We start from the raw sequence: 23,645 nt of genomic DNA on the forward strand, positions 1-23,645 counted from the left end.
ATAAACAATCATTTCGGGTTCAAAGAAAAATAAAAAAAAAAATAGAATATTATTTTTTTTCTACCTGCGCCAAAATATCATCGTCCCACATTCGGACAACTTGTAATAAATATGAAAATAATAATAAAAAAAAATACAAAAGGAAAAAAAATCAAAGGAAAAGAAAAATATTGTTGTACCTCTCAATTCTGACGAAATTCCTCTTATTATTATTATTTTTATTTATTTTTTTATCATGACGCATTCTTAAATACCTCTTCTTGTTCAACACAAAAAATTGACTAGAATTTGCTGTGATGCCGTGTGACATATTCTCACATCGTACATTCAACTTAAAAAACAAATATATTTTTTTTTATTATTATTTCTTGACTACATAATAATAAAAAAAAATATTCACAGAAGAAATAAATAAATATCAAAAAAAAAAAAAAAAAAATAGGTGAGGAAATATTTCATTTCACATTTCACGATGTAGTATTAGTAGTAGTCTAAATATTATAAACGAGTGAAGACGAAACAAAAAAAAATAAATAAGATTGTTTCGTATGTAGCTTTAGACGATATTATACATCATGACATGACATGCCTGCCTGCTTGCCACGCATTCCTCAAGTAGTTGTTAGGTAAATACTAGAAGTGATAATCTTATTTAACACATGTCGTGAATTGAATTTAACATTTCAGCACACATCGCGTACATACAGTCATTTGGAAAAAGAGAAAGAAAAAGACGAAGAAGTACAAAATGTGTTTGTTATAGGCGGATGCGATATGGGAAAATGTTTTAAATTATTTTAAAAATAATTTAAATTTTTTTTTAATTATTTTTAAAATATTAAGGTAATAAAAATTTATTTTTTTTTTAAATAATTTTTGCATAAAAAAATTGGTTTAAAATTTCTGTTCAAAATTTAAAAATTGATTTAAATAAATTTTTTATATTTTAAAATATTTTTTGTTATTTTTTTTTTTTTTTTTTTTTTTGAAGTATTTTATATTTTTTTTTTTTTTTCAAAAAAATAAATTAAATTAATTAATTAAAATTAATTTTTAATTAATAATTAATTTTTTAATAATTTTTAATATTTTTAATTTTATTTTTTTATATAATATATTAAACAAAGTATTTTAATTTTTTTTAATCTTCAAAAAATAATACATATTAATTATTAAATTAATTTTTCTTGATTTTAATTTTTTTTTTAATTTAAAATAAATAAATAATACATTTTTTATAATTTTAAATTAATTAAATAAATTATTATTTTTTTTTTGAACTTGATTAAATTAATTTAATTTCAAAAATTTTTTTCAAAATTTTTAAATATAATAAATTCAACTTAAATATACAAATAAAAATTCATATATTTTTAAAAACATATTAATAAAAATTATAATAAATTTAATTTAAAAAAAATAATAAAAAATTAATTAAAATTTAATTTTAATAAAATATATAATTTTTTAAATTTTTAAGAAATTTTCAAAAATCTTCATAAAAAATATTTTTCAGCATTGCATCCGCCTAAAAAGCGCATTATTTAGTATTTCTTTGTACCTCGCCGGAAATTTATTTTTTTTTTACTCCAAAAAAAGTCTTCATTATGCCGTATTAATATGTCTAAAACCTTGTCTCATTCAATGTTGTTGAATGACAGTTGATAATTGTTGTGCACAAAATCTTGCGCGCTACTCTAAATAAATAAATAATAATAATGAAAAAGCGAAAAAAAAAACGAGAAAAAGCACGTTCAAATAATTTTCACTTATCGTGTCTGCCAATCTTTTTGCCAAACAAGCGTGTTTGTGTAGAGTCGAGTTCCAATTATTATAATAACAGAAAAGTCTTCATATTTATTTATATTTAAAAAAAGCGAATGAAACACAAAAGAGTGTTTGTTTGAACTAAAAAAAAATAAATAAACAAACATTCATATATTGCTGTAGGTAAGAAATACACAAAAAACGTTCTTTCTTGCGAGCAATTGCATGATTTCTTGCTTGCCTAAGCAATAAAATGCAAGAGGAGGAACTTTCTCGGTCACTATTGATATTTGCACAAAATATTTCAATATTTATTGTACAGAATTATATTTATTATTTACATTTGTTCATGTATCTCCGTATGCGAAAGCCCGACAGGCATCTATAACATCCGAGCACAGACACTTTATAATGCCATTGTTATTCCAAGAGTATAACTTGAACATAATACCATCGCATCGAGTTGAATACATCACTAAGAGGATCGCTATTGAATTTCAATATGCAACATTTCAAAAGTGGCTTATGAATTCCGTCTGCAGTTTAATAATCATAGTTTGTAGTACACTCTATAACTTCATTATTTTATTTATTTAAAAGAGTATTGTTGGCACAGAGAGTGCCGGAGTAAGTTTGTCTACCTGCGAAAAATGCACAGGAGAAGAATGTATTTGCATAGACAAAACAAATAGCCACTGAAAAGAATATTAAATAAAAACCGTTTGTTTTCCTGTGTCGATAATGCTCGCTTTTTTTCTCTTTCTCTATTTATTTTTATTATTTTATTTAAACACCCGAACACTATCATCAGCGTCATGTTGCTATTCGGACGTTATTTTTTTTTGTAGTTTTACTCTATAAAAGGCGTCATCGTGCACACAATACGTGTCTGTCTAAATAATATTTTTCTACGTAACGCAATAACAACACATTCACGTATAATATAATAATAAAATAAATAAAAAAAAACGGCAAACAGAACATTGAGTTTATTTATATTTACTCACATTTTGTTTAAATATAGTTTTAAGATAAACAAAATAATAACATTTGTGTGTATTTCAACTTGAACGAAAAAATAATTTTAAGAATAAAATTACACTGATAACAATAATAATAATAACTAACTTTATGAGGATTAAAAACATGCATGTTTAAATGATTCGTAAAATAGACCAATGTTTATTTTGTGATTGTTTGACATTGATATGTAATGTAGAGTGTAGAGTGGCATTCCGATTGTGAGTAATTTGCGGTTGCGGTTGAAGTTTTGAATTTTTTATTGTGTCAGGAAAGAGACTCGTGATAAAGATTAACAACATGCCTTGGACATGATTAACATTTACAAATTTTCATGTTTCAACGTTGAATTAAAACATTGTATGTATGATAATAATTAGACCAAATTAATTATCCACTCCTCTTGTTTTATTTAGGTTTGGTTTTTTGTCTCTTTACACGCGGGAAAATTTTTTAGTAGTTTTTTTTTATTTTTTTTAAATTTATTTATTCGAATAATTTAATATATTAAAATAAAAAAAAAATATTTTAAATTAATTAATTTTAAAAAATCATTTATTTATTTCATTAAAATAATATTTTAAGTAAATAAATTGTATTAGAAGGATTTAATAAAAAAAATATATTATTTATTAATAGTTCGAAAAAATATTTAAAAATATAAAAAAATATATTAATTTTTATAATTTAAAAAAAATTTTTTATTTTAAAATTAAAATTTAAAAATAAATTTGAATAATTTTAAAATTAATAAATTTAAAAAAATATAATTTATTGAAAATAAATAAATTTATTTTTAGTTTATAAATTTTAAAATTATTCATTTTATTTAATGAAATTATTTTATAAAAATTATATTTTTTTAAATTTAAAAATTTATTTAAGAATTTTTTTATATTTATTTCAATAATTAATAATAATTAATTAATATAATAATTATTATTATTTAAAATTAAATAAGTTTAATAAATTTATTGAAATAAATATAAAAAAATTCTTAAATTAATTTTTAAATTAAAAAAAAAATATAATTTTTAATTTTTATAGATAATATCATTAAATAAACTGAATTAAATAGAATAAATTACTAAAATATTCGAAAATATATTTTAAAATATAAAAATAATTATTTTTTATAATTTTTTTATATTAAATTAAAATTATTTATTTAAAATAAAAAATAAAATTATTTTAATAAAATGTTTTTAGTTATTTAAAAAAATATTATTAATATTTTTTATTCGTTATAATAATTTTTAATAAATATTTTAAATAATATATTTTATTAAAATTTTATAAAAAATTATTTGAAAATAAAACAAATTCAAAATAAATTTTATTATTATTTTTTTTAATAATTTACAATTTACAAATCTTTGTATAAAAATTACAAAAAATCAACAAATTTTAATAAAAAATTTCCCAGCGTGTCAATGTAAAAAAGTATATATGTTGGTCATGTTACAATTAATAAAACATTAGTACGAGAGAGAGAAGAAAAAAACAGACGCATGACAAAAAACATTAAAGTAAAATGTTAATTGAATGGCAGGCAGGCAAGCTGTACACTTGTATGCAATAAACATATTACATGTTAAAAGCAAATGAAAAATAAATAAATATTGCTTTACTTCTTTTTCATTTCATTTATATATTCACGAAAAAAACGCAAAAAAAAAACACACGGGCACAAAAAGTAACAACAACAGAAAATTACTCTTGGCATATAAATGACTCGTTTTCTGCAATAAACATTCGTGCTCGCTTGTTCAGTTCAATCACACGAAAACATTCAAAAAAAAATGTAACAACATTAGCATGAATGTTACTCAATGAAGCATTTTTTGTGTGTAAATATATTTATTTATTATTATTATTTGTCTGAATGTTAAGTTAAAATAATAATAACAATAATAATAAAAGCAAATATGGTTAAAACAAAAAAAAAATTTACACAAAAGAAGTGTTTTGCTTGGTGTTTTTACGATAAAATTACATGTGATTCATTTCCCACCTAGCCTTACAGCTCAAACATTTATGTTGTATTTTTTTTTTAACTTAATGTATATGCGGTGGTAATTGCTTTTGCTGTTATGTTATTATTATTATTGCTGATGTTGCTTTTTCACCTCACACATACACAAGAGCCTCTGATTACTACAAAATTTTAATGTTTTATGGTTTCCTACGTTTTTTTCGGTTTTTTTAAAAATTATTTTTATGAACATGAATTAACGAAAAAAATTCGCAGTTACAAAAATTGTGGTTTTTTTGGTTCTAAATCATAAAATGCAGTGTGTGAGTCGAATGAAGCGGTCGAGCAGAGCGGAAAATAAAACGGAGAGACATCAAATGAATATGAAAGGAACCGCAGTTACTTACTCTTTGAGTTTTATTGAGATGTAATAATAATCATAATATAGTAAAGACCACACCGCGTTGTTGTTGTTGTTGTTGGACATGCACAAGAACATGTGAATGCGGTGCCATTAGTTCCGGTAGATTTACACAGAAATAGTTTCTTTTATTTTTTTTTTCTTTTTTATTTTTTACTTGTTTGCATTTCACTCGGTTTCTTTCGTCTGAGTTTTTTTTTTTTTTTTTAAATATTGACTGAACTAAAATTATTTGTATAATTTTTTGAGCAAATATCGGAGCAAACAAATTATCTTTTTAACTCACTGTATTTTTTTTTCTTCGTTAAATGTAAAGTTTATTCCTTTCTTTTTGTATTTGCGGTAATTAAACACTTTTTTTCTTTTGCACTTAATTTTTCGTATCCGTGGTGTGCTGTGATGATTTATTTTTTACGTTTGTCGTCAATTTGTGAGACGCAGGCACAAAGATATACCGCCGCCGTCGCGTTTTTCTGTATACCACGCCAGAATTTTTTACCAGAAGAGAAAAATAAATTTCAGACACGATGTTAATGCGTTCATCACAACGTTCCGTTTCACACTAACATCATCGTCATCGTGGCAGGCAACACAAACCCGTACGCCGAACGTGCATTTGTGTGTGTAAGTAATCAAGTCTCGTCTCTTTTTCCCGTACAGCAGTTCACGTACCGACGAAACCAACAAGCATCATAAAATTTCCTTATACCTTTTTGAAAGTGTACACGACAAAGTACTACTTGAGTTAGGTATGCTTTATAAGTGTTAGGTGAGTAGGTAGAAATTGTTTTGTTCCATAGGGGCAACACGCAGCACAAAAAAAACCAACTTTAATGAGTGACACACACACACACACCGAGAGACTTTTCTCCGAAAGAAGAAGAAAAAGATGAAAAAAAAACATTTACACATATTTTTTCTCGATTCTGTCGATTTGTACACAACACATGTACACACACAACATTGTCTGCCATGCCTGCGAGCGAGAGATTGAATGCGCTCCGTATGCTCCGTACACGCTACGTGTGCTCTTTTAAACAAGCAGCGGACCCCAACCTTAATATGATACGCCGTACATACGTGCCTTTTACTTGCCTGTATGTTTAATTCAGACAGCCATGTCTGTTTCTGAGTAATATCACACAATAACAGCAACGACGTCGTCGTCGTCGTCGTCGACAACGACGACCGCCGTACGATGATACTGTTAGTTATGAAAATTCACTCCACGTGGAGCGACAAAAAAAGTTTATTGCAAGCGAAACTATGTGATAGAGAAACAAGAGGAAAACCATTGAATGTGTCTGCTATTTCAAGAGAAGAGACGAGATGCGATGCTCCCAGTTGTTGTTGTTGTTGTTGTTATTATTACGGAACGTAGCTCTCTATCAAGAAGACAGAAGCGCACAGATAAACTTCACATGTAGGATATAATTTGCTGCGAAAGTAATGGCAAGTAGCAATTGGACTCGCAGCATTTCTCGGCAGGAAATCGTCCTCGCGTGTCACGTGGAATATTATCCCAAAAAAGCAATCGCATTTCAAAAGCAAAATGGAAAATGTGCACTGAATATCCTTTTGCCTCTGTGTCGCTTTTGCACAAAAAAAAAACGCGTACTCGGGGAGAAGTTTTATGGTAAGGAACTTAAATGGTTAAATTTTAATTCAGCAAATTTAAAGATTTTAGAAAATCTGAGCTCAAAAAACTCACAAAATATAAATTTTATTATAGTTTGTATCTATTTAAAACAATTTTGAAATTTGCTGAATTAATTTTAAAAATTTGCTGAATTAATTTTAAAAATTTGCTGAATTTGATTTTTACTTTTGCTGAATTTAATTTTAAAAATTTGCTAAATTCAATTTAAAATTTACCATTAATTTCTAAGTATTGCCTATATTTTAAAATTTTTAATTTAAATTTTAAAATCAAATTCAGCAAAAATAAAAATCGAGTTTAACGAATTTTAATATTTAATTCAGCAAATTTCAAAATCTAATTTAGAGACCTGATGAAAATTCGATCGTCTAAATTTAATTCTAAATTTTGCTGAATTGTTTTAAAATTTGCTGAATTTAATTTTGAATTTTGCTGAATTTAATTTTTAAATTAACTGAATTTGATTTTGCTTAATTCAATATGGCATTTTAAATTTACCATAAATTTAATGTTTTATACTTATATTTTAAAATTCTAAATTGAATTCAGCAAATTAAAAATCAAATTCAACTAATTTAAGAATCAAATTCAGCAAATTTTTAAACTCGAATTCACTCGAATTCAAAATTTTACTCAGCAAATTTCAAAATCTTATCTAGAAACTTATTTAAACCCGAAAGTCTAAATTTGATTCTAAAAAAACTTTGCTGAACTGTTTTTAAAATTTGCTGAAGTTGATTATGGTTTTTGCTGAAATTGAAGTTTATTTAAAACCTCAATTTAAATGATTTCTACTTTCTGTTTTTGGTAAAAATTTATATTTTGTGAATTTAATGAGCTTAGAACTTCTAAAATTAATTTTCACAAAATTCGCTGAATTAGATTTCAAACATTTGAGGTTCATAACCACAATATTTCTGAGCGGATAGTACTACATTTGTACACAATATTGGTTTTCGACATTCCCATGGATTGGATAGAGAATTGGATAGGATACGAAATTATATACAATATTCATTTTTGTCCGGATACACAGTGCTTTTTGCATGTCTTTCTCTCTCATGCTCCACGTTGTTGCTAGCGAACGAACGAACGAACAACCGAGTGAATGGTAGGCAGAATAAATCGAATTGGATTCTAAATTGCAGCTGTTCTAACAGCATAGAAGGAAGGCACTGAAAAAAAAAGCACTGTGGAACCGTATCAAAAACCCGAGTATGCGAAATAACATGCAATCTGACGAGGCGATGCGAGGCAAGGCAACTACTGTGTGTTTCATTTCATTTCATTTTCTGGAAACAGCATTTTATTATTATATCTTCACAAAACGATATTTTGGTCTTTTATTATTATTATATGTATCTACACAGCAGCAGCAGCACACACATATTTTGTGTTTTCTATTATTTTGCTGGCGATATTTTAATACAAGTTGGTCAAGTTTATTTGTGTGAAATTTTCAACCAACATATACCGCCAGGAGAGTAGTCGTCGTCGTCGTCGTCGCATTGTGAAAACGAAAATCAGGAGGACAGGATATCACACAGAGGGTTTAAGGGTTTGATTTTTAATTAGGTGGTAAATTGCTTAAAAGCGGTCATCATCTATTTTCTGTCTATGTCCCGAAAATGCAGAGAGAAGAGGGTAGATGATAATAATAGAAATGTTTCTGTGGATTTGAATCAATGAGAAATCAATGCTCACAACCAATTTTAGTTCGTCGTATGCACAGATGCGACTATATTAATTAATTAAAAGGGATTTGATTAGAAATGACCGAAATTTGTTGTGTATTTAATTTAATTGGTCTTTTGAGACAAAATGATGCAGAAATGCCGCTTAATTGTTAACGTTAATGGGCAGTTCAAGGCATATTTAAAGCTTAGCTAATGGAATTTCCTTGATGAAAGGATACTCTTGAACTTGAAATATTAAAAAGCATAAAAAAATACCTTAATTCTTAAAAAAAAAATTTGGGGGATCGGCGGGGGTGAAATTTTCAAATGCATTCTTTTGAGCTGAAAATTTGAATTTAAACTTCAGAGATTAAAACATTAACGAAAATTTTAAAAAATCCTTTCAGAGTAAATTTTTGGGGGGATCGGCGGGGGTAAAATTTTCAAACATGTTCTTTTGAGCTGAAAATTTGAACTTAAACTTCAGAGATTTAAACTTTGAGAAATTCTGTAGAAAACAGCCTTTAAGAGTTAAACTTTAGGGGGAATCGGCGGGGGCAAAAACTCAAAACCCCTTCTTTTAACTCAAATCCTTCGAAAATTGATTCTGATATCATCAATTCATTCCTATAATCACGTACAAATGAGAAAGGAAGCACCCTGACATACTTGTGTGACTCATTTTTATTTGATTACCATTCAAGGCGATAAGGGCTCGACTCGAAGCTGTTATTGACGTCAAAAACAATATCCTTATCAACGAAGAAACAAGTAAAAAAAAAGGTTCAATAAAAACGATAATATAATAAAATAACTCCGGTCTGATGACGACGTTGATAGCAGTCGAACTAAATCTTCCATAGAATAATAATAAATTTATCTGCCAAGAGAGAGAGTGTGAAAAAAAATCACAAGAAATTCCATGCACAGAATATATAAAAAAGAAAAACGCTCAAGGATCCATGACAAATTCATTTTCATTTTATTTTATTGTAATCACACATCATCAGAACAATGTTTTACATTTTTTTTTGTCGTCGTCGTCGTACACCACAGCAAAGACACAACAAAACGTTTTGTCTTTTCTAATGTACTTTTCTTCTACACGAAGACGACAACGAGAGGAGGAAGCAAGATGAATATTTCAAAACAATGAGAACGACATGCGCCTTACGATAAAAAAAAATATTCGCAATTCAATCCTATTTTTCTTTCTTTTGTTGTAATATTTATTAAAGGAGAAGAGCACAAAAAAAATATGAAGTAAAAAAAATCTACTCCGAAGACTTTTCAATTTTTTTTATTAATTTTTTTTATTTTATTTTTTTTTATAAAAAAAAATGAAAGTAAATGCTTGAACGGATGGCAAGTCGTCCAATTCACATTAAAAATATGTTGACGACGAATCACAATCTTATTACCGATTACCCCCCACAAATTTCTTCCTCATACATTTTCTAAAGTAGAATTTCTTCCAACTCATGACGACGCACAGAAAAGAAAATAAAATATAAAAAAGTCCCTTGGCTAAATATTTTTGCTTGCATTTAATTTTTTTTCCTTCTTCATCTTCTTCTTCCTTTTTTTCTCTGTATTATTGTTATTATTACTATTATTATTCTATTTTCTGTTATTTTTCTTGGCAAGTATATTGCTTCTTGCTCTCTTCGTTTGTGAGTGAATCCGATGGTAAATATCAAAAAATATAAAGAACATGCAAGGTAGGTTGCTTTTTTTTATTATTGTTGTGTTATTTTTTCTTCCTTATCATTCCCTTGGCGTATTTTCGTTCGTTTCATGTGAGTGAGTGTATTTTTGTTGAAATTGATGCCTATTGTGCATTTCGAGTCGAGCAGCAATTTCAGAGGAGTAGAAGAAGAAATCACAGAAAGATAAATAAAAAAAAATTATAGTTGCCCTTATTCATTTTGTAGCCAAATAAACACAATTGATTGTGCAGATTCATAGCATCGAGAATGGACTAGACCGATATACATTGTTGTTTCATGAACCTTTAAGCACCAGATGAGAGATAAGCAGCAGGGTGTAAAATACTGTGAAAAGAGAAACGATTAGTTAAGCTCTTTTTTTCTTCTTTTTTTTTTATTCTTCTCTCCTTTCAAAAAAGAAAAAAATGAAAAAAAGGACATATCGAACGTCGATCGACAGAGACACATGCTGTTATATTTTTGTTTCTTTTTGCCCATTAAGTGAAACACAGGATCGTTAACGAGATTGTGGAATTGAAAGTTTTGTCGCCAAAAAAAAATTTTTTTCTATTTATTTTTTGTGACAAAACTTTTATTTTCTTTTCAAAAAGATATCGATAGGGCATTCACATTGAATTTGCCAGACAGTTAAATATCAGTTCGTGTTTTGATTTGAAAATAAATAAAAAAAAATTGAAAAAGTAGTTGTCTTAAGGACGATATACTATACCGCATTTCGATGTTGCATACCTGCGCTTTTTTGTACTCCTCACTTCACATTTTCGTACTCCTCGTTTCACAATTAAATACTTCTCATTTTAAAATTATGTACTCCTCATCATATATGGATTTTTCTCATTAAAATGCGTATTTTTCACAATTTTTTACTCCTCACTTTACATTTTCGTACTCCTCATTTTAAAATTATGTACTCCTCATCATCTATCGACTTTTCTCATTAAAATGCACAAATTTCACAATTTCTTACTCCTCACTTCACAATTTCGTACTCCTCGTTTTACAATTATGTACTCCTCATCATCTATGGGTTTTTCTCACTAAAATGCACATTTTTCACATTTTTGTACTCCTCATACCCTTTTACACAATTTCATACACCTCACAGACGACAAATCAAGTTTATTACCATATTTTTTCTCCGAAATGCGGTAAAAAAAATATAAAATCCCAATAAAATTTTTCAAATTTAAAATTCAAATCCTGATAGGTAAAAAGGCTCCTTATTGGCAATTCATATTTTCTGCCTTTTTTTCTCGTGTAAAGGACGTGCCTGATTTTGTGCAATACATCCTCATCGGTCTGGTTATGCAAATTTAAATCATTTATTGAGTATTCAGACAGAAATTGATTCATTTTTAATACTACGTGTCTCGAACATACGTTTCTCATCGGATAAGATTTTTTTTTGCTCGTCTCATCTTCATTCATGCCTGTGTGTGCCAATAATTAAATAATAACGAATGTTCGATTTATAAATATTCAAAATCAATTTAAAAAGATTTTTTTCTGTGAATTCAAACTAATATTAATAATGATCTTAATTTAATCACATCCATGGATAACTTATGCAAAAAAGATTTTTTTTTATGCGAAAAATATTCATGATTATTTTACTTTTTTTTGTGCTCGTAAAATGTTCATACGTCCATTCATAGCAAATTTTAAATTGGAATTCGATTTCATTATGAGCAAAAAAAAAATACGAGAGGTAGAGAAGAAGATAACGATAAAAAAAATAATCATAAAAAAGAAACTCTTTCAAGCGATTCTCCGCATTTAATATGCAATCGAATAACAAATCAGTTTGGGATGAAGAAAAAAAAAGGTTAAATGAAAAGTGGTGTCGAATAAATAATAAAATAAATTATTTATGAAGCTGCTGGGTACCTGTAGTAGACCCTAGAAATTTTTTTTGTGTTTTTTTGTTGTTTTGATTGTTCGCAAATGCAAGAATATTACGCAGAAAAACAGGGGGAACGCATACAAGTTTGAGAATAATTGAGTCAGTCAGTTCAATTAAATGCAAAGAATTTTTAACATCTGACACAACATTGTTGTTGGAGTAAATAATTTTTTTTTTGCGTGAATAAATCAAATGTTGGCAGCCATTTTGATGGGAGTTTTGAGGTTTCCTTCCTTCCTGCGAGATGCGATGTGACGCGTGATGTGCAAAATTTGGGCGAATCTTGCAGTTTCCTAAATGGTTAATGGAACGTAGCTTCCGTTTATCGTTCGGACCAGCATTTGTTGTCAAGAAGGGAGTGATCTATGACACATTTTGCGAAAGTAAACTACCGAGTTTAGTGTTTGTTACGTGACTCATAATAAAAATTTGAAAAAAAAATGAGAATTGAAGAACTTGAGCGGATTTTTTGATTATTTTGAATTTTTTTTAATTCTTTAATTTTTTTTAATTTTAAAATTATTTTAAAAAACATTCAGAAAAAAATTTAAAAAAAAATTTTTATAAAAAAAAAAAAATAATTTTTAATTAAAAAATTTTTATTTGTATTTTATCATTCAAAAAAAATAAATTTTAAGCAATTAAATAAAATGATTATAGTTTTTTGTTTATATAACTTAATTAAAATTTAAAATATATTTTTCTGAACTTCAGAGAATTTTTTTTAATTTTGAAATTATTTCTTTTAAATGAAAAATTTATTAAATAAAAATTAAAAAAATTATAAAATTAAAAAAATAATTTATTTGTATTTTGTGATTAAAAAAAACAATTAAAATTTTAATTTTTTTGAATTTTATTTTTTATTAAATTTTTTTTAAATAAAAAATAATTATTTATTAGAATAATTTATTTAAAATTTAAAATATTTATTTTTTTTTTATTTTTAGATTTTTTTTTTGATATTTAAAAAAAATAAATGTTCTTCTTTATAATTTTTCAAAGCTTTCTCAAATAAATATATTTTTTTAATTTTTATTTAAAATATTTTTTGTTCTATCAAAAATTTAAAAAAATGAAACATTTAAAAAAAATTATAAAATTTTATAAATTAAATTTTGAATATTTTAATAATTTTTGAGAGTCTTTTTTTATTTCGAAATAATTTATTCATAAAAGATTACTTTTAAAAATTATTTTGAACTAAATTTTAATTAATTTTTATTTTTTCTGGTTTTTAGAAAAATTTAATTTATTAAAATATTATTAATTATTTTTTTTTTAATATTTTCAAATATTTCATCAAAAATTGACGGAAAGACACAAACCAAAACCAAAATATTTTCTAAAATTCTAACAAAAAAAAAAACACCATGTTAATCCTCTTTATTCGTCCTCTAACGAAGCAGGACTTTTTTTCCTTGTACAAACAAAAACAATAAATTAAAGTGTCCCGTTGCCGAGTTGTGAGTTGAGTGCATCAGGAAGGATTACGTGCGTTCCCTTTATGCCTTGTGTAAACAACCTACTGCTTGCAACCATATGATCCAAACTAACAAGTAACTCTTGTTTGTTTAATTTACCCTTTCTCGCTCGCATGAACGTCTGAATGGACTTTAATTAGTACCTTGCAAACGGAATCTTTTTTATCTTGCGATAAATTTCGAGATAGATTGCTTTTTAAATTGGCGCCAATATCTATTTATCACCCCTCGAGTGAGTGGTTTTGATTTTAAAAATATTTCCAGACATTTCTTGTAAAATTTCGCTCCCTGTTTTTTTGTCCCCGAAGTAATAAAAAATTAACATTCCATTAAGCAATCAAAGGGAGAGAGACGACAAAAAAAACTTGACTATGACATACCCTTGCACTTAATGATTATAAAGTGTCTTCATGCGTGTCTTTTTTCTAGCGTTGCACGAGGAACAATACTCGTCATCAACATCTTTCTTCCGTCGACGTCGTCGTAAATATTTGAAATAATTACCCCTCAAACGGTGTTGTTTCCGTGCACATCACACATATTCAATTACAATAAACGATTTATTGAAGCGTATCAAGAATGTTCATCATCATCTGCTGCTTCGTTCTCTCCGCTCGGGCATACTTTATTATTATTACAACTTATGATAAATGAATGTGTGAACCCTAAAATTTTACGAGAGAACAAGAGATCAATTTAACCGTTGCCTGATTCTTAACTTTTCTCGTACGGCGTTCCCTTATGAAAGTGCCCCTTTTTCGTGTTTTTTCGTCTGTTTAATCTTGAAACCATAAAATATATTTTTTTCCAGAATGAAAAGTGCTAACAAACAAATCATGGTCTCATGCATGGAAAAACGGTCCTCAGCACTCTTTTTTATCGGGAGCGTCATTCAATTGCGAGAAATTATTATTAAAATATACCAAGGGGACACCATCCCCTAATGAAATTTTTACAAGCATGTGTGTTTGTAAAATAAAACTATTTATTCATCGTCACAACTCTCGTTCCCCCTTTGGCTTAGGGCATGTCCTTTTTTATTTTACAACAAAAAAAAATATTCAACGGAAAGTGTATTATTATAATAAAATCCCGGATCATAACATGAGACGAGAAGGAAGGAAAAAAAACGTACACAATATAATTGATCATGTGTGAAGATATAAGTAATTTAGTCACAATTATTGTATTAAACTGCTTTCGGCAACACCCGAACCTCCGAACGAATGAACTGGATATGGGATTTGCTCTTGTGTTGTTAAGGGGGAATTTATTCATGAATTAGATATAATCATAATAATAACAATCCTCAGACAATAATCGAGACCCTCGAATTGTTGCATGTGAAATAAATATTTTTTTTAATGGATTGAACGCAATTTTTTTTTTTTTTTAGGAGATCAATAAAAGTCAAGTCGACCTTAAATGCGTATCGATTGAGCTTCCTGCAAAGTTTTGAAGAGTGAAAAACATCCGACAGCATTTCCGAGTGTCGTTGTCGTTACTGGCTGGTAAGTGTCTTCTCTTCTTGCATTTTATGTGGAAAATTCCATAAAAAACAGTGAAAAATTTGTGTTTCGCTTCTAAAATAAAATCAGAAATTTTTTAAAATTAAAAATATAATTATTTTTAAGGCTTTTATGACATTTTTCAAAAAAAAATGTTTTTTGTTTTTTTTTCTTATTTTTTTAAATTTTATTAATTTTATGGTATTTTTTGCTTCTAATTTAAATTTTATTAAATAAATATAAATAAATTAAATATCAATAAATTTTAATAAATATAAATTTATTAAATTTACAAAAAAAATAAAAACAAAAATTTTTTTAACTCATCAAACATTTTTTTTGCTTTTCGTTGAATTTTTAAGCTATTTGCTATATTTACCAATTTTTTTTAAATTTTCTTCAATTCATTTTTTATTTCAAAAACTAATAGTTTGACATAAAAAATTGATAAATAATTTATTAAAAATAAATAATTTTAATTAATTTAATTTCTTTTATTTTTAAAAAAAAATTTATATAGTAAACTGATTTGAAATCAATTTTATTTTTTTTTTATTTTAATTTAAAGTTTTAATTTTTTTTAATTGATTTTTTATAAAAATTCTAAAAAAAATTAATAATTTTTTAAAATTAATTTTTTTTTATTTTATATTTTATTAAATATTTTTATTATTTTTTTATATAATTTTTTTAAATTAATTATATAATTTAACTAAATAATTTTTGAATAAATTAAAAATTTAAATAAAATAAATTTTTTTTAATAAAAAAAATATTAAATTTAATTAATTAATCGAAAATAAAATTAAAGTTAAATATTTTTTTATTTTATTAATTCAAATATATTTTATTTTATTTTTTTTATTTAAAATAAATATTGATTTGTATTAAATTTAGCTATTTTTTTTATTAATATTTTTTTATTAATTTTTTAAAGTGCATCTCAAATTTAAAATTATTTTTTTTTATAAATTTCTTTTCAGATTCATAAATTTAAGCCAAAAAAATTTTATAAATGACAAAATAATTCCAAAAATTCCAAGACACAAATTTTTCACAGTAAACACAAACACATACTTGAAATTTATGTTACAATAAAACGAGGACGGAAAACGAGAGAGACACAAACTGGATAGAGATAGAACAAAAGTGGTCCCTTGTGAGATGACCTAACTTTTGTGATCATTGCTACTGTTTCATTTTTATTATTTTTTTTCTGTAATTCTATCGGCATGCAAGGAAGCAAAGACAACGACGTCGTCGACAGACAATGAAAAAGGTAACATTAACATGTGACTCGTGTACTTCTACCACGTTTATGATTATCATCGACGTTCTCGTCGTCATCGTCGTCGTCAGTTGATGTCACATAAAATTCAAATCAAGGAACTCGTTATTATTCATGCAAAAAGAAGGAGAAGTGCTGCACAGACAGAGAGCAACTTGCACATTTATTTGATGAGATTGGCTCTCATGCATAACTAATGCGAATGTAAGCACATCTGTGATACTCCGACTACCATCGACCGATATTCAAACATTGCCAAGTGTCTTACTCTGCAGCTCAATATTTTAATTTTATTAAAAAAACACACAAAAAATCCAAATTGATTGCTTGCAATATTGAACACTTCACCGAAAAAACCCGTCAAATATTTTCGTTTTCACATATTTCACGCAAATAAACAACCTCAGCGAAAAAAAAACTGTCGAAAAAAATTCGAATAGACGCAAAAATATTTTTTTTTACTCGAAACACAAAAGTTTATCCACTTTAGCATATCATATTCCGTGCAACGAACAAAAAAAACCTGAACTTATATTTGATTACATTTTACCGTCATCATAACGAGTCGTCGACGAAAAAAAAAATTTTTTTTTGAACCATAAAACTATGTAGCGACGAGGAAAAAACTCAAAATATGCATGTTCAATTTAAATTTGTTGTTTTGCGAGAATTTTTTGCGTTCTTTTATTGAAAAAATACAAAAAAAAAATAAATAACGGAGCAACATGCACATAAAAAAATATTTTACATTGAAAAAATATTAGTTTTACTGCAAAATAATTGAATGCCGTACATTTTTCGTGCATTTTCTGGATTACGAAGGTAAAAGTTTGCATGTTTTGGACGTATTAGCGATATGAAATAAATGAAAAATAAAACTTTTTTTTTTCAGAAATATTTTTTTTTTGCACGATGAGACACACCAGTCACTTTAAAAATAAATATTGCAGTGATTTTTTGCAGCCATTGCCACACAAATAACCTGTCGATGATTAACAATTCGCATTTTCGCACCAACGAACAACGAACAACCTGAATTGCGTTACACGAGAGAAAAACTGCAGTAAGGAAGGAAAAAAAATTAACAGCAACTAAATTTGCAGCCGCCATATAATTAAGGTTATTATGCGAAGGCACACACAGACATTTGATGAGAACTTGCATGCGGGACGATCGCATAACAGCTCACAAACAAGCAAACGAAAACAAGATATGTTTAACTATAATAATACATTATTTTGTTCATGTATCACTTAAGGGGCTATGATTACCGGCGACGACGACTAATATCACAAGAAGAGGATTTCTTTTTTTTTTCAAACATAATTTGTGCAATAATTTACTAAATTTCTCGTTTTGTTGCCTCGATGCGTTTTTTCGACAGGGCTGTGAAATTTATTAAGTTAAAATTATTTTATTTATTATTTAAGCTAAAATTTAAAAAAAAATAATTAAAAAAAATTTGAAATAATTAACTTTATTAAAGGAATTTTTTTAAAATTTTCTTAATTAATTTTTAAATTAAATTTTAATTATTTTTTAAATTAATTTTTAAATAATTTAAATTAAATTTTTAATTTAATTTTTAAATAATTTTTAAATTAATTTTCAAAAAATTTTTAAATTAATTTTTAAATTTTTAAATTAATTTTTAAATAATTTTTAAATAATTTTTAATCAATTTTTAATTAATTTTTAAATTAATTTTTAAATAATTTTTAAATTAATTTTTAATTATTTTTTAAATTAATTTTAAATTATTTTTTAAATAAATTTTTAAATAATTTTTAAATAAATTTTTAATTATTTTAAAATTAATTTTTTATTAATTTTTAAAATTAAATGTAAATTAATTTGTTTTTTTTTTTTATTATTTATTTCATTTTAAAATTTTTTTTCATATACGATACAAAAAAATTAATTAAATTTAATTTTTTGCTTTTAAATATTTTTTTATAAGCTTAAGTATAAATTTTTCCAGCCCTGTTTTTCGCATAAAAAATAATGAGATTATTATTATTTTTTGTGGATTTCACATCGACGTTCTTTAAATTAGTTTCTAATATGCATGAAGAAGACAATTTGAACTGTATCTGATTTTTCGAATGTCTGTTCGTTTGAAATGCCGCCGCCGATGCAGTTTTTTTTCAAAATAAAATTAAAAAAAAATAAAGAAGAAAAACGTGACATATTGATCGGATATCGGTCGATGTCACTAAATAAATCGCATTATAATTAATATTGTTACTTACAGCTAATTAAAAGCTGATCTATTTAAAGCGAAACAGCAGAAGAAGAAGCCGTACAATGTTTTTTTTTTTGCTTTTGTGTAATACAAGTAGTAGGCAAAGCAGCTTTTGGACTTGGAACACTTGATACGTGACATGTGAATATAGCATGGATGGAATTTCCTGAGGCCGCATAATAAATAAATATAAAAAAAATATTATCATCAATAATAATTGAATTGATTTGAACGACAAAAAAAATAAATCTTCCGCTTCAATCGGAATTTTTTATACGAAAATGTATAAATAAAATTATAATCTCCGTGATAAATTTGATATGGGAATTGAATGATTTTGATCTTGCAGTGACGTAGGTTCGCAGGTGCTAAAAAATGAGATAAAAATTTAAATTTTATTTATTTTAAAATAATTAATGGGACCTGTAGTTTTCGTTCTACCAAGAAACAATTTTTTATTTGAAAAATAGAAATTTAACTAAAAATATAAAAAAAAATTATGATTTTGTGATATGCACTGAAATTTTAAAAAAATCAAATTTGAGAGATTTTTTTAATTTTTAATTTAATTTAATTAAAATTAATTTTTATTTTAATTTAATTTAAAATAAGGATGTTTATTTATTAAAATTATTTAATTATTAAATTTATTAATTATTTAATTTTTAAATAATTAATTTTTTATTTAATTAATAAATTTATTTAAAAAAATTAATTAAACTATAAATCTTTTTATAATTCAAATAATTTTTGCATTGCAAAAAACAAAACAAAAACTATTTAATCAATTTTGAACCAACTTGAATTTCTAATATTATTTTTTTATGATTTTTTTAATAGTCTCTTAATAAAGGCATATGAACAAAAAGTCGTAAAAAAGGATGAAAACGATATTTTAAAAGCCCTTAAAAAATTATTGATCATAAAAATAACTTTTAATGTAACAAAATCAAATATTTTTATAATTTTAAAAAAAATTAACATTTTAACAAATTAAAAACTTTAGAAATAATAATTATTATTTTGTTAATTTTTATCTCTTTTTTAATTATTTTAATTTTTTTTACTTCAAAAGTCAAATTTCGATTAAAAAAAAATTATCAACTTTGTCACATCTCTGTCCCCTTACCTCACGGAGAGTTCATATGGCGACAGAGATAATGAACAAAATAAAATAAAAAAAAACTGTTAGTTAATTTTATAATAATACAAAACATGTCCGTCAGCTCGCGATACGAATCAATCGATAAACGGAGGTTTAATGGACAGCGAGATACTCAATCGGATTATTATAATTCAGTATTCAGTCAGGCGCTTTATCGTGATACAAAATTTTTTTTATCATATACATTGATCCGTGTGACGATACAATTATCATAATAATAATGAAAAAAATCTTTTTTTATTTTTTTTAATAATAAATACTCTCCCAACTGAATAAAGAAGAGAGAAAAAAAATGAAATATAAAAAAGCAGTCAGTCAGATAGTTAGTCAATGTATGTTTAATTTATTGCTTTTTAATTCAAAATATACACACACCTACCTACCTGGAATGGTAATTTAATGGTGATAATATAAAAAGCTCGCTTTTATGGGATCGCTCATCAGTTTTGGTATTTTCTTAATGGCTCGCTCTGATTTAACGACGATCTGAAAATAAAAGAAGATAAAAAGATGATGATTAGTTAATTTCTATTGGTTTCAATCGACAACGCGACGACCATAAATGAATGAATGAATGAAAAAAAAATATTTTTTTTATGATTAAATTATAAAAACACGGAGAATTAATTTTTCTCTGTCATCCATAAATAAATAAAATTAAAAAAAAATACAAGTGGTAAAATAAAATCAAGTATTTAATCTTTTAATTGATGACTCATTACAACAATTTTGCCACACTTGGAATGTCTGTCGCAGTTGAATGTGCGCCGTAAATGGAAACGAAATTATTATTAATATATTAAAGACATATAGAGAGAGAGATATTGTAAACTAATGGCTATAAAAATAATAACCAAACCGGGCTAAGTGAATGAGTAAATAATAATACAAGTAATAATTGTACAAAGAAGGAGTGTAATACGTCTCGCACATTTATTATGGTTTTATAAGAAAATTAAACAGTAGTTAGTGTTGTCTAGATATAGTCACACCGAACAACATGCACACACACAACATTTTTATTTCTTTTCATTTTTATTTCTTGTTTTGATTGTTTCTTTTGATATTTTTGTTTTGTGAATTGGAATTGCTGCTCACTCATGTTTAAATGTGTGGAGGAATGTTAACTTCTCGTTCTTTTTATTTTGTTTTTTTTTCGTATCGTTTTTATTTTATTTTATTGATTTACTTTGTATTTACTGAGTCTGTGGCAAACAGAGATATTCGATTGAGGTCGCTCCAAATATAAAATTAAAAATAATAAATTAAATTCAAAAAATCCAAAATTTTTTAAACAAAAAAGGGGAAAATAAAAAAAAAGTAATTTTTTTTTTTCATACAAAATGAAAAATTTTGAAATATTTTCGAAAAAAATTAATAAATAAATATTTCAATATTTTGTTTTTTTTAAAATAATTTTAATAATTTAAAAATTATTTTAATAATTTAAAAATTATTAATTTAAAAAATTTTATTAAAAAATAAATTTTATTAAATTAAATTATTTTTTTAAATTTTTTTATATTAATTTATTTATTTAATGTTATTATAATATTAATTTTTAATTAAAATAATTGATTATTTATTTTTTAATTTTAAATATTTTTAATTTAATTTCAAGCAAAAAATAAAATTTAATTAATAAAAATTAAAAATTTAAAAAATACTTAAGAAAATTAATTTAATTCACTAAATATGAATGAAAAATTATATTATTAAAATTAAATTTTTTAAACTTAATTTAAATTAAAAAATAAGGATTTCTTTAAAATAATTGTCAAACAATTTTGAAAAATTATATCAGTAATTTTATGAAAAATATTAAAATACGATTTACAATACAAAAATTAATAAAAAATTTTAAAATGAAAATTTAATTTAATTAAAATTAATAATTTAATTTAACAAATTTGATTAAATAATAAAATATTAATTTGAATAAATTTTATTAATAATTTAAATTTTATTTATCTAAAATTATTGATTTTTAATATTTAAAAAATTTCTTAATTTAAGCAAAAATTTAACTTTTTTTAAAGCAAGTTGTAAAAAATTTTTAAAAAAAATTGAAACAGCCTGACAAACATGAAAAAAAAATATTCGAAAAATATTCAATTAGTTTGAAGACATGTGTCGAGAAATACAAAATAAATATAAAATGTTTATCTGTAATTTGTTGGAATGACTTTTGACTTCGACGACGGAATATAATTTTATTTTATGTTTTTTTTTCGTAAATGGGTTTCCGTTTCTGTATAAATGCTCGTTATTAACAAGAAACAGATGAAAAAAACGAGAATATTATGAAGCGCGTTCAAATCAGAGTGAAAAAAAAAATGAGAAAGAAAATATGATAAGCAATTCCCAATATGATTTAAAATTGATGTATATTTTATTATTATCTCCTCTTACTCCTGCCTCTCCGTTCTCGAGAATCAAAATAATAATAATGTACTTCAGCAATAATATTAATAATAATAACAACAACAACTACCTCTTGTGTGCATACAATTGCCCCGATGCGATGTTATATGCCCGTAATACCATTATTAATATTATTATTATATTGGAAATGAAAACATTTTGATACAAAACCCGAAACAGTGGTGCATCGACGGATAAATTGCAACAATGAGATATCTATAAAAGTTATTATTATCGAACGAAAAAGAGGTCTCTCTCGGCAAAATGCATCGAAAATGCTACAACAACAACATAACACTAATTTACCACACAAACAAAACCCAAAACAAACGTTTTATCATGCACACACAAAATTTTCTACCTTTCTACCTCATCATATTATATATTTTAATGTACTCTCCTCTGCTATATCTTTGTCTGTTTTGTCGAGCACATTTAATATTATATTATCTACATCGGTACGGAGCGTCGTACAAATAGCAAATTACAAAACTGTCTGTAGTACTGATACAACTTTTTCGAAAATAACAGTTTTTAAGAGAGTTACAGCCAAAAGTTAGTCCACGTTGAGTGAATTCCGTCCCGTTCCGTGTGTATGTGGATGAAATGAAAAGCACACCAGAAAAAAAACTCATTTAATACAATACATTCCCTCATACCTTTTTAGTCTGTGAAATGTGAATGTACGGCGCGCATTGTGTAGAACGATTCACTGGCGACCATGTTTTTATCGACGTAGCAATGTAGACACATGTTCGGTCGGAGTTGTCTTGTTGTTGTCGTCGTCGTCGTCGTTTTACCCGCTTGTACGACAAGGAGGCTCGAAGGAAATGTTTATCGCACACTCACGGAAAAAGGGGTCAATCAGTAGTTTTTGTCGTCCAAAGTGCGATTTTTCGATTTTTCCGCTTTTTTTGCTGCTCGAGAATTGTTCCAAGTCAAACATGTGTAAATAATAATAAAATGCTATCTACATCGATTTAGCCGGAAAAAAGTCGAGAGCATGTGAAAAAAAAAAATAAAAACAACGAAAACACCATAAAAATAAAATACATCATCGAGCACGGTTTAAAAGTCTCTTGATACAAATTCATACAATAGGATTATAACATGTTGTTCAACAATATACATATAGATATACAAACATTGCGCGCTCGCTGATGATGGCAGAGTGGAGTAGAGCAAACACGAGACTGACATACACCAAGTTTCGGAAAAGAATATTAAAATAAAACGACGACAACAAAAACATTGGCTTTGCGAGGAAACGTGAACACAGTTCCCATGGCGCGGGAGGAAAGTGTAATTTTGGAAAATGTTTTACAAATTTTTTTAGATTTTCATTATTTTTAATTTTTTTTTAATTAAATAATTTAATT

At 25.6% G+C, this 23,645-nt stretch overlaps 1 protein-coding gene across 3 annotated transcripts in view; it reads right to left on the reverse strand.

Moving 5' to 3' along the window:
- The window catches only part of LOC134837452 (protein groucho-like), a 67,853-nt gene that overhangs the window by 29,015 nt on the left and 15,193 nt on the right, over positions 1-23,645 (reverse strand). The window contains exons 1-2 of one of the 3 annotated variants that reach the window (XM_063852838.1): positions 5,470-5,730; positions 5,170-5,405 (exon numbers count right to left, since the gene is read on the reverse strand). The gene's annotated coding sequence lies outside the window, so the exon portion shown is untranslated. Of the gene's footprint in view, positions 1-5,169; positions 5,731-20,225; positions 20,329-23,645 lie in introns of those variants that run through there. The other 2 variants (XM_063852830.1, XM_063852846.1) reach the window with 2 other exon arrangements.

Source organism: Culicoides brevitarsis, chromosome 1, assembly GCF_036172545.1.
Source record: "Culicoides brevitarsis isolate CSIRO-B50_1 chromosome 1, AGI_CSIRO_Cbre_v1, whole genome shotgun sequence".
Classification (NCBI taxonomy): Eukaryota; Metazoa; Arthropoda; class Insecta; order Diptera; family Ceratopogonidae; genus Culicoides; species Culicoides brevitarsis.